This window comes from Gymnodraco acuticeps, unplaced genomic scaffold, assembly GCF_902827175.1.
Source record: "Gymnodraco acuticeps unplaced genomic scaffold, fGymAcu1.1, whole genome shotgun sequence".
In the NCBI taxonomy this organism is placed as follows: domain Eukaryota; kingdom Metazoa; phylum Chordata; class Actinopteri; order Perciformes; family Bathydraconidae; genus Gymnodraco; species Gymnodraco acuticeps.
Genome location: NW_022992216.1, coordinates 3124656 through 3139272, shown reverse-complemented (window position 1 = coordinate 3139272; position 14617 = coordinate 3124656).

Sequence of the window (14617 nt, the reverse complement as noted above, 5' to 3'; positions counted from 1 at the left end):
TCAGCATGCTGGTTTGGTTCTGGATGCCACAGGTGGAGATAGTTCTGGCTGCAGTCTTGATGTAGTCTTGTTGTTGTTGTTGGTTCAGCTCTGGTTCTCTGTCTGTACGATGGAGAAGGAGGAGTCTCCTGTTGGGTTAGGTCTCGTTGTCTGCTTGGAGGGTCGGGATCAAAGCCTTTCTAACTCAGAGGGGGAGTCCAGGTCCCGGTACACATTACCTATAAGAAGTCTAGCACACTGATGTTAAATAAATCCAACCCTTTCCACTCTGTCTCTTTCTAATCATACTATCTGTCTTAGTTGTTAAATGCCATCTAAACAACATAATTAATGTCTACTTATGATATTACAAAAACTAACTCCAAAAATTGTTTCATCCATTGTTACATATTTACCCAACACAACTGAAATACTTACATGTTTCCAGCATCACATATTCCACACACTATGAAAGAACATCTCCATATCTTCTCTCATTTTAAATCCCACTGTTACTTCGAACAATAGTAAACCTGCAGAGCACACCAATCGGATCACAGTAATGAAATTTGAATCAAGTGTAGGCCTATGTCTTCTTTCTGAACATTTATTTATATTGTCTACATTTGCAAACAGTTCGAGTGTAAAATGTGTTTTGCACAATGTATTTACACTCTACAGATTCTTGAGTTTACTCATCTCCTGGTGCTGTCGTTGTAAAAAATGTTCAATCCCTTATTGTTTTGTACCAGTTTACCAAACAATACCGGCCAGCAATGTAATGATTAAACTCTAAGCTCGCATAAGTTTCAAGGGTGTGATACCCCCTTTCAGCCACTAGATGGCAGCAGCAGAAGTTTCAAGGGTGTGATACCCCCTTTCATCCACTAGATGGCAGCAGCAGAAGTTTCAAGGGTGTGATACCCCCTTTCAGCCACTAGATGGCAGCAGCAGAAGTTTCCAGACAAAGGGAAACGCTCTACCTTGGTTTAATATATAACAGACCTCTGGCTTTAAGCTTTTAGCATTGGTCTGTTATTTAAACCCCAGTTTTAAACGGCGACTCGATCTGATATATCGAGTTTTCAGGTTTTGCCGTGCAGGATTCAAACCTCGCATTCACACAAACTGCACCATTTCTACGCCACTCAGGAATAAACACCTGCAGATCCGCGCCAAACTGCTCTATTTTACGTCACGCAGGACTTTCGTCTACCTGTCGATCCACGTTTACGTTTTGTATATAACTTTCCTAACATAGTAAAATATGCATTGTATATTCCATTTAAACTATAAAAACACTGTGAAACGCCTACAGACAATCCTAAAGTTTTAGCGTATCCAATTACAGACAGGCGACTTTCATCGTCTGCTTACCTTATTTGCAAAGTTGCAGAGTCCTGCTGATTGTCTGAGATGTTTGAAAGCGTCTGAATTCTTCCTCAGCTTCGTTATAGACGTCGGGTCACCATTTTGTTGGAGATTTGGAGGGATAACTGGTCCGCTTTTCAAATCTCCGCGCGTTCCTATGAAGCTGGTTATAATACAGGAAGGAATCCATATCTACAAAGTAACCATTAACAATAATCTACTTTAATGGCAATATGACAATGCAATACAATCATTACAATACAACATGATATATTACAGTTATATTGCAATGCTTAAGGAGTAATGCCGGCTTACTCCTGCTCTAGTCCGCATACTGCAGAGCTACTTTCACCCGAGGGCAGCATGTGAAGAAGAGGCCGAACGCCAGGGATCCACCGGATATATACCAGAGTAAGAAGGAGGGGTTTGGTGTTAGGTCAGCTGGTCATCTTTTCAGGTCATCTCATTGGGAGACGCAACTCTGGCCAGCAGGAAACCAAACAGGCTCACTTTCCAACAAAAGGTCTCAAGGCCTGCATACCTACACCTCCCCCACAGAGCAATAAAACCCTGTTTACTCCAACCAGCCCAGAATGTTTATAGCCATTTGTAGTCCTTACATTTATGAAAGGATAAAACAGAAATCAATATAAAACACAAACACAGGTATTGTTTGAACAGTATTCACTTAACTGCTACTATTGATAAGCACCAGAGAAACCCAAGGGACCTCTCTTAACATCACAAACACTGCAGCTAGATCTAAGTTGAATGCAAATCAGGACATGCTCTCACCTTCCCCCATCTTCCTTTGTCCTCAAAAACACATGTCAACAGGCCCCAAATGCAGCTCACAGTTTTACCCAAATTATTCCCATTTTAAGCTTATCCATAGTTTGCTAACATGAATAAATACAAATATAACTCTACAGTAATCAGTTCAGTGGCTGTGTATCGCAATGATGCTCGAAATGTCCCGTCTGTTTCCGGTTATTTTTATTTTGAAATTCAGTTCCTGACGGACGCCAAAAAAGCCAGAGATTATGGAATTAAATAAATAAATAAAAACAAGGATAATTGTGTGTTATTGGTGAGTAAATAACAGTGTGTTATTTAGAAAAGAAATTAGAAGGAAACAAATATTTTTAAAAAATACAGATTTCAGTATTCTGAGGCTCTGAGCCCCATTTATTTTCCTCACAGACGACAAAAAAGTCCGACATTATACGATTTAAAATAAAAACAATAATCGTGGCTTGATATTGAGTAAGAACATGTTTTTATGAACCCCACAGCTTCCAAGACCCGAACGGACAAAAATACGTGCTGCAGGCACGAAACATACTACCAATAGAAATACATTGCTTTTAAAATCGTTCTGAGTGACACTAAAAAAAAGGGGAAAAACGTGTTGGTGAACACGAATCAATAGATTAAATGTCGTGACTATAACACTGTTACGTCCCCACTAAGGTCTAGGGGACCTGGAGACAGTAACACGCAACAACCAATAATTATGAGGGAGTCAGAGTAAAGGTTAACAAAAGGTTTATTTCTTAAGCCCTAACTGAACATAAATTCAACAGAAATACTCTTCGTGGGAGGAGTCAAGGAGATTGTGCCAAACAAAAGAAACAAGCATAACAAAACCAGGGGGGTATACTACGAAGCAGGATTTTCGCTTAGCCGGCTAAATTCATGGAAAACTCCGGCTTTCCGGTCCTACGAAGCTGGTTCTCTTTTTAGCAGGCTAGATCTCCATGGTAACTTGTGCTTAGCGGCTAACCTGGTCGGGACCAGGTTAGGTTGCAGGCTAAGAGCTCAACTCAGTGAAAGCACTGCCTGCTGACCAATCAGAGCTCAGTGTGCGGAGTTTAAAAGCGAACAAGTCATAATTACAGGAGAAAGGAAATACAGAAAAGCTGCCGTTGCAGGAAAGACGGCCGGCAAAAATCACCGACTGTGTGAACGTGAACATTAATAGAATATCACCTCCCATCTTCAGAGCAATCTGACTATTATAACATTAGCGTTAAGAAAGCTTACTTAAATATCTGCCACAACATAAGTAACCGGATCAGAGTAACATTAAGTACAGTCCGCGGCATATCACATCATAATTAGGGTTGGGAACCGAAACTCGGTTCCAGATGAGAACCGATAAGAAAATGCCGGGTACCGGGTACCCATACAAAATACACAATTTCGGTTCTGCTTAACGGTTCCTAAACGCGGTAGACCCTGTATTCCAGCGGGTCCGTCTGCACCGCGGTGCTGCGGTGACCCGGTGTAATACAGGGCGGACCTGGAGAATCACAGAACGGCCGGTCGTCAGCGGGCCGTTGACGGCCGGCTCGGTACGCTGACGGCCGGCACCGCCCTTCATTTTTTTAAACGGCATCATATAAATTGCGCTGACAGGCGACAGAGGTCCATAGTTGCCCTGCAGCGATGCTCCCCCGCCCTCCCGTAGACATTTCACGAGCTCAGTCACTTCATAACACCAAAGATAGGTCACGGTAAACACTCTGAAGTGAGGCTCCACTACACTAAAAAAGAAAAAGAAAAGGCAAAGTGTAATGCCTGTTAATAGCTTGCCACAGGCATAGCTCAGTTAAAATAAAGCACAGCTATTGTGCAATACATTTGTATTGCATGTATATTTTTTAGTAACAATTTCAGTTAAAGCTTTTAAGAATAAATATATTTTTGTTATCTAAACGTTTGACCTCTTTATTTTACAATTTTGGAATCGAAACGGGGAATCGATAAGAACCGGAATCGATAAGCAGAACCGGAATCGAAATCGGAATCGATAAATTTCAAACGATACCCATCCCTAATCATAATGTATCATATATTTTCTTATCTGAGTCAGCTGAGCCGTATCTGGCCGTGCAACACTCAGTGTCACATACTGTATGCAGAAGTATTATTTTAAGCAACACATTAAGTTGACGAAACACTCGAGACAAATGTAATTAAAGTCAGATCCACTCGTGTTTTAGACGGGGCAGTGATATCTTAAACCTGTTAATGTATGCATTCAAATTCTTTTACCAGCTGTATTCACCTTGCAGGTGCAGACTATGTGGCTTTTATCCTGGATAAAGTGTTTAAGTCATGGATGTTTAAAGTTTAACTTCTTCATATGTCTAATATTATAGTTGACTTTTCATTCAGGAAGTATGACGCTGCGCTATCAGTACGCTGGTCCATGTTTGTGATTGGTCGAATGCTCCAAATACCACCCCTTTCATGTGAACGTGCACCTAACTAGATAGGACACGGCTGGCTTGAGCGATCTACTTGATAACCCGCGTCGTAGTACCGTTTAGCGAGAGCGCGTATGTTTTGGATTAGGCCAACCGGCTAACTCAAACATATCCAGGTTAGGTTGAACCAGCTTCGTAGTACAGGCCCCTGGCCTATCTCTACATCTATCCTTTGAAACCAAAATTCAAACAAAACCCCTCACTAACTAAACTACTCAGAGCTGGAAAAAACAAAATACAGGGGTGGCAACAATCCGCTAACCTAGTGTGTCTTAACATTAGTTATCTACGTGATGAGAAATGTACAGGGTACCCCAGACTTACCTAACTCCCCCACCTCTCAACACACACACATTAACAAAGGCCAGAACAAACTAAGTAGAATGACTTTCTACTCAAGGCAGTCAATTGCAGGCTCCTCAATCAGCAACAGGCCCAGGGTGAGAGAGAGAAGATTTCCTGGGTGCCTCCTTTATGGTCGGCCCTGGCTGCTGATAGGCCAGCTGAGGGTGAGAGGATCCAATCAGCCATCAGACTCAGGTGCACAGGCAGATACTGATCAGCTGCTGATTAGCTGTGCAGAAGACAGGGAGAAGAGAGAAACACAGGAGGGAAGGAAAACCACACAAGTAGGCCTACAGCCTGCCTGGCACGTAACAAACACGAAATGCCGTGAGACTGGGTTGTCCTGTCACCTCTCTTCAACTGCATTTTTCTTATACAGTAACTCAGCCTCTTCATCCTCTTAGCATTGATTCCCTGTTCAGTGGGCTGTTTACAACCCTGAGGCGCCATAATCACAAGTTGATGCAAAGACAGAGTAAGCAATATTCTAAAAATGAGTATGTGACTGCACCGTCTTTGAAGCAGATCTAATGAATGTCTAAATGTTGTCTCCCACACTATAGCGCAAATAAATATGCTGCCTCGTCAGAAAGCTGTTAAAAACTATTCAAAGAGTTATCCTTTAAATCCTGAATCCCCATGTGTTTGTGTCATATTTACACCTCCACAGGCAAGTGAAAATGCATTGTGGAGACCAGGCGGTATTAAATATTACATGTACTGCAATTACTTTAATCGTCTTGAGTATTTTTATTAGGTGGAATTTATACTCCCTATTAAAAAGGCATTGATACATACTGGTGTAGACTCTTGCGATCACATTTTTTTAAAATCTGGGTCAACCATGCACAAACCAATGGAAAAAACATAGTTAAATAAATGCTTAAAAGGATCCATTTTAAAGAGTCCCACACCTCCTCTACTTTTTAGACTCAGCTGGAATGGGTTTTCCTTTGAAAAAGTGAAACGTGTTCCGGGAGCTTTCAGCCCACATTTGAAGATAAATTGGTATCTCCTACCTTTCTAAATTGTTATATTTTAATACCTCTTCAAGACAGATACAACCAGGCTTGTTTTGAAAGCATTTGAGGCTGCACACTTCTGCAGGAAAATTATTACTTTTACATCACAAGGACCAGAAAACCATAAACCGGGTTTAAGACAGCTTAGTAACTTGAGTACAGCACTTATTTGCTTTCTTGCCAAGAGTTAGATTCGGAGACCAGAATTATGACCGATAATTATGAAGTGCAGCCAGCAGCTTGTTAGCTTAGCATAATAAATTAAATTAGGCAAAAATAGCATGTTTAAACCAGAGCCGTATAATAGAAGAGTTATGACATCTCCGTTCACTCCAATGGACCACTTTTTTACAGCAATGGCGGATCGTGAAGCCTCTCATTCGTTCCCCGGAAGTTAGCGCCAAGGCTAGCAGAGCGGTAGAGTTGCAGCATAATAACCGTTCGTGACGGACTTTTAAAGGTAAGAAGAAGTTTAAAGATTTATATTGCGGATATTATCAGTACATCTGATTCAAATGAACATGTGTATTAAAGGATGTCAGTGGATTATCCCTAAATCAGTAGATTTAGGGAACGTTTACAGATAACAGATCAAGCTAGGATACCGAAGCAAGTTAGCAACAGACGTTGAACAACCTTTTAATTGTAAATTCCGTTCTCTTAATGTCATTTGGTCCAACGTTGTTGAATTAGAGAAGAGGGGCTTCTAAACGGGATTGTATGCGGGGGTGGAGGGAGTTAAATATTAGATAAATATAACTTTGGTGCGTGTAAGAGTGAGTGTTTTTAGCAGAGCCATATTGTGTCCTTGTGATTATTATCTGCCTGTATAATGTTGCAGCTCAGCTGATTTTGGATTGATGGCAAAGGGAGAGGGACTTAAGTGAGTGTGAAAACACAAGGTAAGTTTAATACTACTGTTTTATATAAGTAAGCATACTAAACATGTATTCTATCACTGTATTATATAAGTAATCTTGTTAGTAACCTACTGTATGGCAGGTGGAGGGGCAGTGATGTTACAGGTGGAGGAGCAAAACTGCAAGACTGCAAACTCACAAGACAGAGAAATCAAAGTTTGTTCTCCAGAGAAGAGGTTGATTTCACTTCAATTTTTTATTTCATATTTTCTAAAGATGTGGAAATGGCAACAAAAAAACACGTGAGAGCTGTAACCAAGACAACTGTAACAACAGGAGTAGAGAGCCACCAAGGTTTTTCAAGTCCCTCTCTTACTCCATTTTGCCAACCCAAACTTCCAGGTACATGACGGGACACCTTGCTTGTTTTTGTTGTTTGCTCTCCTCTGGCTGGGTGCTGGCAGGTGGAGGGCAGTGATGTTGGCAGGTGGAGGGGCAGTGAAGTTACGGGTGGAGGGGCAGTGATGTTAGCTGGGTGCTGGCAGGTGGAAGAGCAATGTTTAGTCCAAATATTTCCATTGCAACGGCTAATGGAAATGATTGCAGCTGTGGATCTGTTTGGGGGTTGCTGGATGTGGTAGCTTGGCTGCTGTTGTTCCTTTTCACCTTTTTGGATTGGCTCTTGTTTCCAAAATGGCCATCTTTTAATTTTATTTTTTTTCTGTCATTTCTGATTTGTTTTGCCTCAATTCTCAGCCTCAGCCGTATAAATCTTTTTACGAGTTTTTGTTGTACTCCACAGCATGACGGAAGCCTGCTGGAGAGGGCCTGAGCTTCTTTCTCCAAGACACCCACTGCGTTGGGGAGCTGCATGAGGGAGGAACCAGTCTTGGTCCTAAATAGTTCCTCAATTTGGTGAATGAAGTCAAAGGCTTCTTGGGAGGGACGACAAAGAGCACCTGCCTTGAAGTCTTTCAAGTCCACTAACAAGCTGTTGTCACCAGAAGGACTCTCATCATGGTGCTCTGTTGCAATTTTGCGTTTTTCACAGATGCTGGCAAACTTGATGATTTTGTGGACGATGTAGCCTGCAAGATGGAAGAGAATACATTTCTCAGTTTTTGTGAGGTCAGGTGCTGCTGCTCTGTTCACCGCCATCAGCTGTTCCACTCTGACTGATGGAGTGATTTTTGGCTCCCCTGTGTCCAGGAAGTCTGCCAAAAAGCTACTGTGGTCTTCCTGGTAGCTCCCAGAGCTGATGGTGGTGAGGAACTGCCCCACAGATATGATTCTCAGTGCATGATGGAATTCCACTGGAGTTGGGACAGGATTTTTAGACCTCACACAGCTGAATGTATTTTCAAGGCAGTCTTGTGTGAACCTTGACGTTAACACAAACCTGTGTCCTTGTGTAAGCATCTCCTCTTGTATGGCCAAAATTGATGTTGTTGCCATTATCACCCCTGTTTGAACAGGCTTCCAACCTCCCTTTTGACCTATCTTTATCCCACGAAACAGATGGACGATGTTCTGGAGGAAGGTGATGGCCTTTTGGTACTCCTCCATCTTGAGCCTGCTCAGGGCTGTAATTGGATGGCGAGATGACATCAGATCAAACCAACGATCAACCTGCTCCAGGAACCACGCTGTCGTCAGGTATGACAGAGGGCGGTTTTCTTGCTGCACCATGTATTTCAGCCCAGCACTTGTAGCCTTACTGAACACATTTAGAGCAAGACCAACCTTCATCTTATCAAAGTGACTTGGCTCGATGGCTGCAGCTGAAAGATGGGGAGCTATTTTTAAGGCGATCCCTTCCTGAAAGGTCAATAAGTCCTTAATGGGGACCACAGAAACCTCGTTAGAGGGGAGGTTCTCTCTGTTAAAAACATCCTCAGGAATTATGAAGACCTGCCCACGGACAAGGGCAGTTTTTAAATTTTTTACCAGATGTGGGACATCGGGCATGAAATAGAGCTGCCTGTCTGGTTTTGCTGGATGTGGCACCGATGTTTTATTTTGGTCCACCCCAAAGGATTTCCACATGGCTCGGTTAGGGCTACCCATGTCGGTGGTGACATCAAGCACATGTAGCCCTATGGATGCTGCCCTCTGTATTATCTCAATAATGATTGGCCTGTACTCTGCTCCATTGGTAGAATTGCCAGTGTAATGATATGCCACTACTTGCTTCCACCGTGTTGTGTTTCCAGCCAACATAAACACACAAGCATGTGTTGCCACCCCTGTGTGACCTGGTAAAGTCACATCACCGTACAGTTTGCCTGTAATCATGTCTAACTCCACACTTGGTGTGATTGTCATTTCATCCAAGGTCAATACACACTCCCTTTCAAGGTCTGTCAATTTATCTGCCTTCAATTTTAGGAAATCAAAGACCTCTGTCAACACACCAGGCTCAAACTTAACACATTGCATCCTTCTTTGCAGTGTCCTTATTCCTGGAAGGGGAATCTTCAATTCCTGCAGAGTTTTGTAACCCGTTGGTCCGCTCGCAAAGCGAATTTTTAAAGCCTTCTTAATTGTCTCATTGCTCCATTTCATCCCCTTTGTGGTGAGTCTGCCTAATGCCTTCAGTTGGTCTTTTGAAAACGTTTTCTTATATTTCTTGTCCCTAATTTTCATTGTTTTCTTGAGAGCTGCATTTTCCTTCCTGATTTTTCTTAGTGCAGCCTTTGCTTTTTTGGTGATTCCTTCTTGGCTCTTTAATTTTCTCTTTAATTGTTGTAATAGATCTGTTTGAATGGCTGCTGGTTCCCTCGTATGCTGACTGGCTGCTGGTTCCCTCGTATGCTGACTGGCTGCTGGTTCCCTCGTATGCTGACTGGCTGCTGGCTGAGTGGGTGGTGTCCGCCCTCCCTGTCTCTCCTCACTAGCCATGTCCTCTCTTTCTTCACCCTCACTTTCCTTTCTCTCAGTCTCCTCATCCCTTCTTCCCTCAATCTTTGAGACTAATGTAAGTAGAAGACATGGCACTGTAAATGTTCGAACATTTAAAATATTATACCACTTAAAAATAAGAAATATTACTTTTGTTACTAAGAGTTCATACTTATTATACCTGTGTCACCCTTCACACTATAGCTGTGATCATGAGCTATGGGCTTTGTAGATACAGGTCCCGGGGTGAATCGTGGTGCAGGGGCCCTTCTCTTTTTGACCACAGGGCGATGCACGAAGATGGTGGGTATAGCCTCTGCTCTCAGCCTAGTCTTGCCCTTTTTTGTCTTGACAAACTGGTCTGCATCAAAATGTGCCTGCGGAGTGACTTGAGGTTACTTCACACACAGAACAACTGTGTCTGAATCTTGTCTGCCCACATACATATTCCATAGTGGTTGAATACACAGTATTAGGAAACACTTTATACTTACTGGACATGTTATACTCATTACATACTGTATATAAAATATGACCAAGAATATGAGACAACTTTATAGAAATTCATATCACATCTGTTACTGATGCCATTTGTCATACTTTATTAAATTCACAAATAATAAAGTTCCATAACTTCAGTTGGGAACAAAGACCACACCTTATCTCCCCAAGGCAATTTCCCATCCAATAGGTGTGCTATATAGGTGTGTATAACCCTTTCTCCTGTCTGTTTATCCCTCTTTCAGCACAAGAACCAGAAGGGGATTCAATGGAGCCTGAATACCTGCACTGAGACCCTCACCCTGCACCCTGAGTCTCAACTCTGTGTTTTTCAAGCCTTTCCCTGTTTTTTTGTATTAAACAAAACATTAAGCTTTCCCAATGGTGTGGTTTTCGTTTTGTGAAAAAGTGCAAATGCAGTGTTTGTATATAATTACCTCACATATTTTTTTGCTGTTGGTCGTGAAATTGCTCCTGCTGACTTGAGCCAGCCATTTTTTCCTCCGCTCTGTGTCAGTGGGGAAGCCGTACATTCGTACTCCTTTCTCGGAGCGATTTGAGCATCCCCAGGCAGCACAGCAAACCATGGTGGCGACTGGGAGGCAGCACAGCAAACCAGGACAACACGGAGGAAAAGGCAGACAAACTGCATGATATGCTATTTAATGTTTATTGAATTCCATGTATTTGCAATGGATGTTCCTAAAACAACACATTTAACATCATCATCATCATGCTGCTGCTGCTAGTCCTTTGATAGTCACCTGTCGGTCTCCTGTCCTTTCTGAAAGCCATAAAGATGACATTAGTCATTTAGATAACTTGTGTCCTCAATTACCATGGGATTACTGAAACTACCATGAATTTAAGAATTAAGAATTTTAGACATTAATCTAATCTGAATTTTAAAGCATTACTTTAGATCCCCCTCCCTCTAAATATATCAATAAACATTAGAAAGTGATGCTCCTGACTACCATACAAGTTTAAGAAGATCATATTGGTTTTAAAGAATTCAAAGCTATAAATAAACAGCAACAGGCTCTTTAACCAAGGCACTGTTAGCCTACCATGTAAACTAGTTGTTCACACTAATCCTAATATTATCACTTAATATTAGCAAATTCTATTTTATTTTTTAAAACATATTGATGTAAATACATACACATATCGATTTGTTGTATAAATATTGCAAATCAAAACCTTTATTCACTAATAATTACCAAAAATCGTAGTTCTATCTCCTGTTATCAGTGCATTCACATTGCCCGCCATGAACTTCCGGGGAACGATCCTCGTCTACATGAACCACGTGACGATAACCGTTTTTGGACTTCCGTTGTCGTAACTCTTCTATTATACGGCTCTGGTTTAAACATAACAAAATAAACATACCAGTTGAAGTTGGGGGCCATTGTTCCTTCAGCCATCAGTGGAGGTAGTTCTGGCAACCCATTAGTGGTTATCAGTGCACGCCAAACTGGTAAGAGCCTCTAAGGTAGACCCAGAACCTGCTGTAAAGATGATATCGTCTGGCATTGGAACGCCTTGCGGTTTACCAGGAGAAGCTGGATAACGTTGCTAGGAAAAGGGAGTCTCCAATACTTTGCCTGTTGCCCTTTTCTTGCTGTCCCTGAAAAAGCAGAAACAAATGGATGGATCGCTGTTTCCCCTCGTTTTAATGCTAAGCTAACTAGTAGCTCCCTGTTGCTACATATTGCCAAGAGATTGCGTCCTTATTTAAAAAAACAAAAACAGAATTCTCATCTAACCTCGGCTTGGTTCCCAAAAATGAAGTGAACACTCCCTTTTAATGAGTTAAGCATTAAAGGTCCCATGTCATGGCCATTTCCACTGATCATAATTCCATTGTTGAGGTCTACTAGAATAGATTTATACTGTGCAATTTTCCAAACTCACATTGTTTCGCATACAGCATCTCTGTAAACTACGTGTATTCACTCTCTCCACTAAACGGCTCGTTGCAGCTCTTGCCCCCCCTCCCTGTGAGCCCAGTGTGCTCCGATTGGTCAGCTCGGCCCCTCTGTTCTGATTTGTCAACCACCAGAGAGGCTCTGCCCCTGTTGACATCTGCCGTAAAGTGGTTTAGCGGGTACTTAGCCCACTTAGCCCATGGTGTTTTTTCGGCTCTGAGCGGAGTAGCAGAAATGAAATGGCGTCAGTAAAGCCATATATGTACAAACCGGAGTCCGACCCTGAGAGTGAAACGGATCGTGATGGACCTGATCCACCGTCCCAAACAAGAATACAGCAGGCGGTTTCACAGTGGAACGTTTTAATTTTGTATAGCTGCTACATTTCAGATGTAATGTTAGAACTTCATCATGTACAGTGCTTGAATTGGAATGAAAAAGGTGCCAGTACTCTAAAATCAGCAACTTTTTCAAGTCAATTTTATATATACAGCCCACAAACAAGAATTTGGCTACTATAATGCTGGTGGGTTTGTCTCTTTACTACTGTATATTTTAGAAAGGTTCACTGTACTTAACATTTTTTATGATAGGCAGCGGATATGGCTAAAGCTCAATAAGGTCAATATTAACTGAAAATATAGCAATCAAAGTCTAGATCTTCTGCTGAAGACACATGAAGCAGAGACCTTTCAGGTGAGAGCCCCTCTGGTGGTGTTCAACATTAATGACAAGGAAACAAAGCTCTGGTCAGAAGCATTTTTTATAAAAAGCTTTAACAAAATTAAGTATTTCTGTACATTTTGAATGCAATCTAACTTTCCAACTCAGAAAACGAAAAACGAAAAAGTGCCAAAAGTCTTCTCACATGGCTGAGCTGCTTTGCAATATACTTCACCACTGAAGAATACAAATATGTATAAAGTAAACTATGATGCAATCTAACTTTCCAACTCAGAAAAATGATAAAGAGCATGAACAAAGAACATGTAAAAACAAATGCAAAATTTGCACAATCTAAAATGAGAAATGTAACTGCAAGTAACAAAGTCTGAGCCATGGTAAAGAGTTACATTGAACACCAAGCTGATCAGATAACTCCCTGGTTGGTCTGAAGTCCTTCTATCTCCAGGATCTGTACAAATCGGCACATTATGCCAAAAGTCTTCTCACTGGGTGAGCTGCTTTGCAATATACTTCACATTGTTAGAAAAGGCTCCAGAAGGCCTTGGGGACATCAGTATCAGGGGCTGGAGCTGGACAGGCTCTTTCATCAGCACTTCTCCTTCCCTTTGCCAGCCAGGACCTCACATACTGTTCTGGATTGAACTGTCCTAGTGATGGTCCATTACATTTAATGAAAACCAGGCTGGACAGTCGGCTGACAGAGAGAGCATTCCTTTTTGCAGTAAGGATATCGTTCATGCAGCTGAATGCCCGCTCACACTCACTAGTGGAGACAGCGATGGTTCGGACTGCTTTCAGTAGAGAATCCATGGCAGCAGGTGTACGGGATGCCCTGGTTTCCTTGTATTCGCGAAAGCCCTGAACAGTCTCTCTTCTGTCCACTTTCAGCACTTCGCACAAACGTAGCACCTCTACGTCCCCATACTGTACGTCTAACTCCTCTTCAGGCCAACTTCCAGGATGGATAACTTTCATGTCCTGGATTAGCTGATTGTCCCGGGCCTCCCGGCCATGTAATGGGATTTCTCTTGTGCTGACATGAGAGGAGGTTGTGGAAGTCATTCTGTGTCTCAGATTCTCTACCATACTGCGGAAAAACTGACCTGCATGAATCTGTACAAGCCTGCCATTCTCACGCAGGGCAACACCATTGAAGGACTTCTCAGCTAGAGCTGTATGAACTGTAGTCATGTGTGGGCCAGGCATGGTGACCATGGATTCAAAAACTCGTATTTCTCGAGTTAAGAGCCTATCTGCTGTAGGCAGTGTCATCTCTCTTTTTTGGAGTTGCCGAGAGAGGTCGCTGAGCTCTGTGAGCGCATCGTACATCAGTCCCAGATTGCTGACAAACGTTGCAGATGTGAGCACATCATCCAGGCCCTTGTACTTTGCTCTGTCTCTGGAATCCCTGCTCGTGTCGTTTGCAGCATTTGTGAAGTGATCATGAAGCACTCGGTAGTTTTCCCAGACTGCTCTGACGCTCCTTTCACTTGAAGCCACCCAGCGGATGGACAAAACACGCCCTATCACCAGGAGACGCTGTCCGACTGCTTGCGCACACTGTGCTAACTGCCTCTGATTTTTGGGGGAGGCATGGAACAAGGAATAGAGTTTGTCAAAAAAGATCTGGAAATGATTGAGCCCTGAGACCTCCTTGACCACATCCCCAACTGCCAGCTCTAGACGATGATTGGAGCAGTGCCACACAAACAGGCTTGGGAATTTACTACACAACTGGGTAG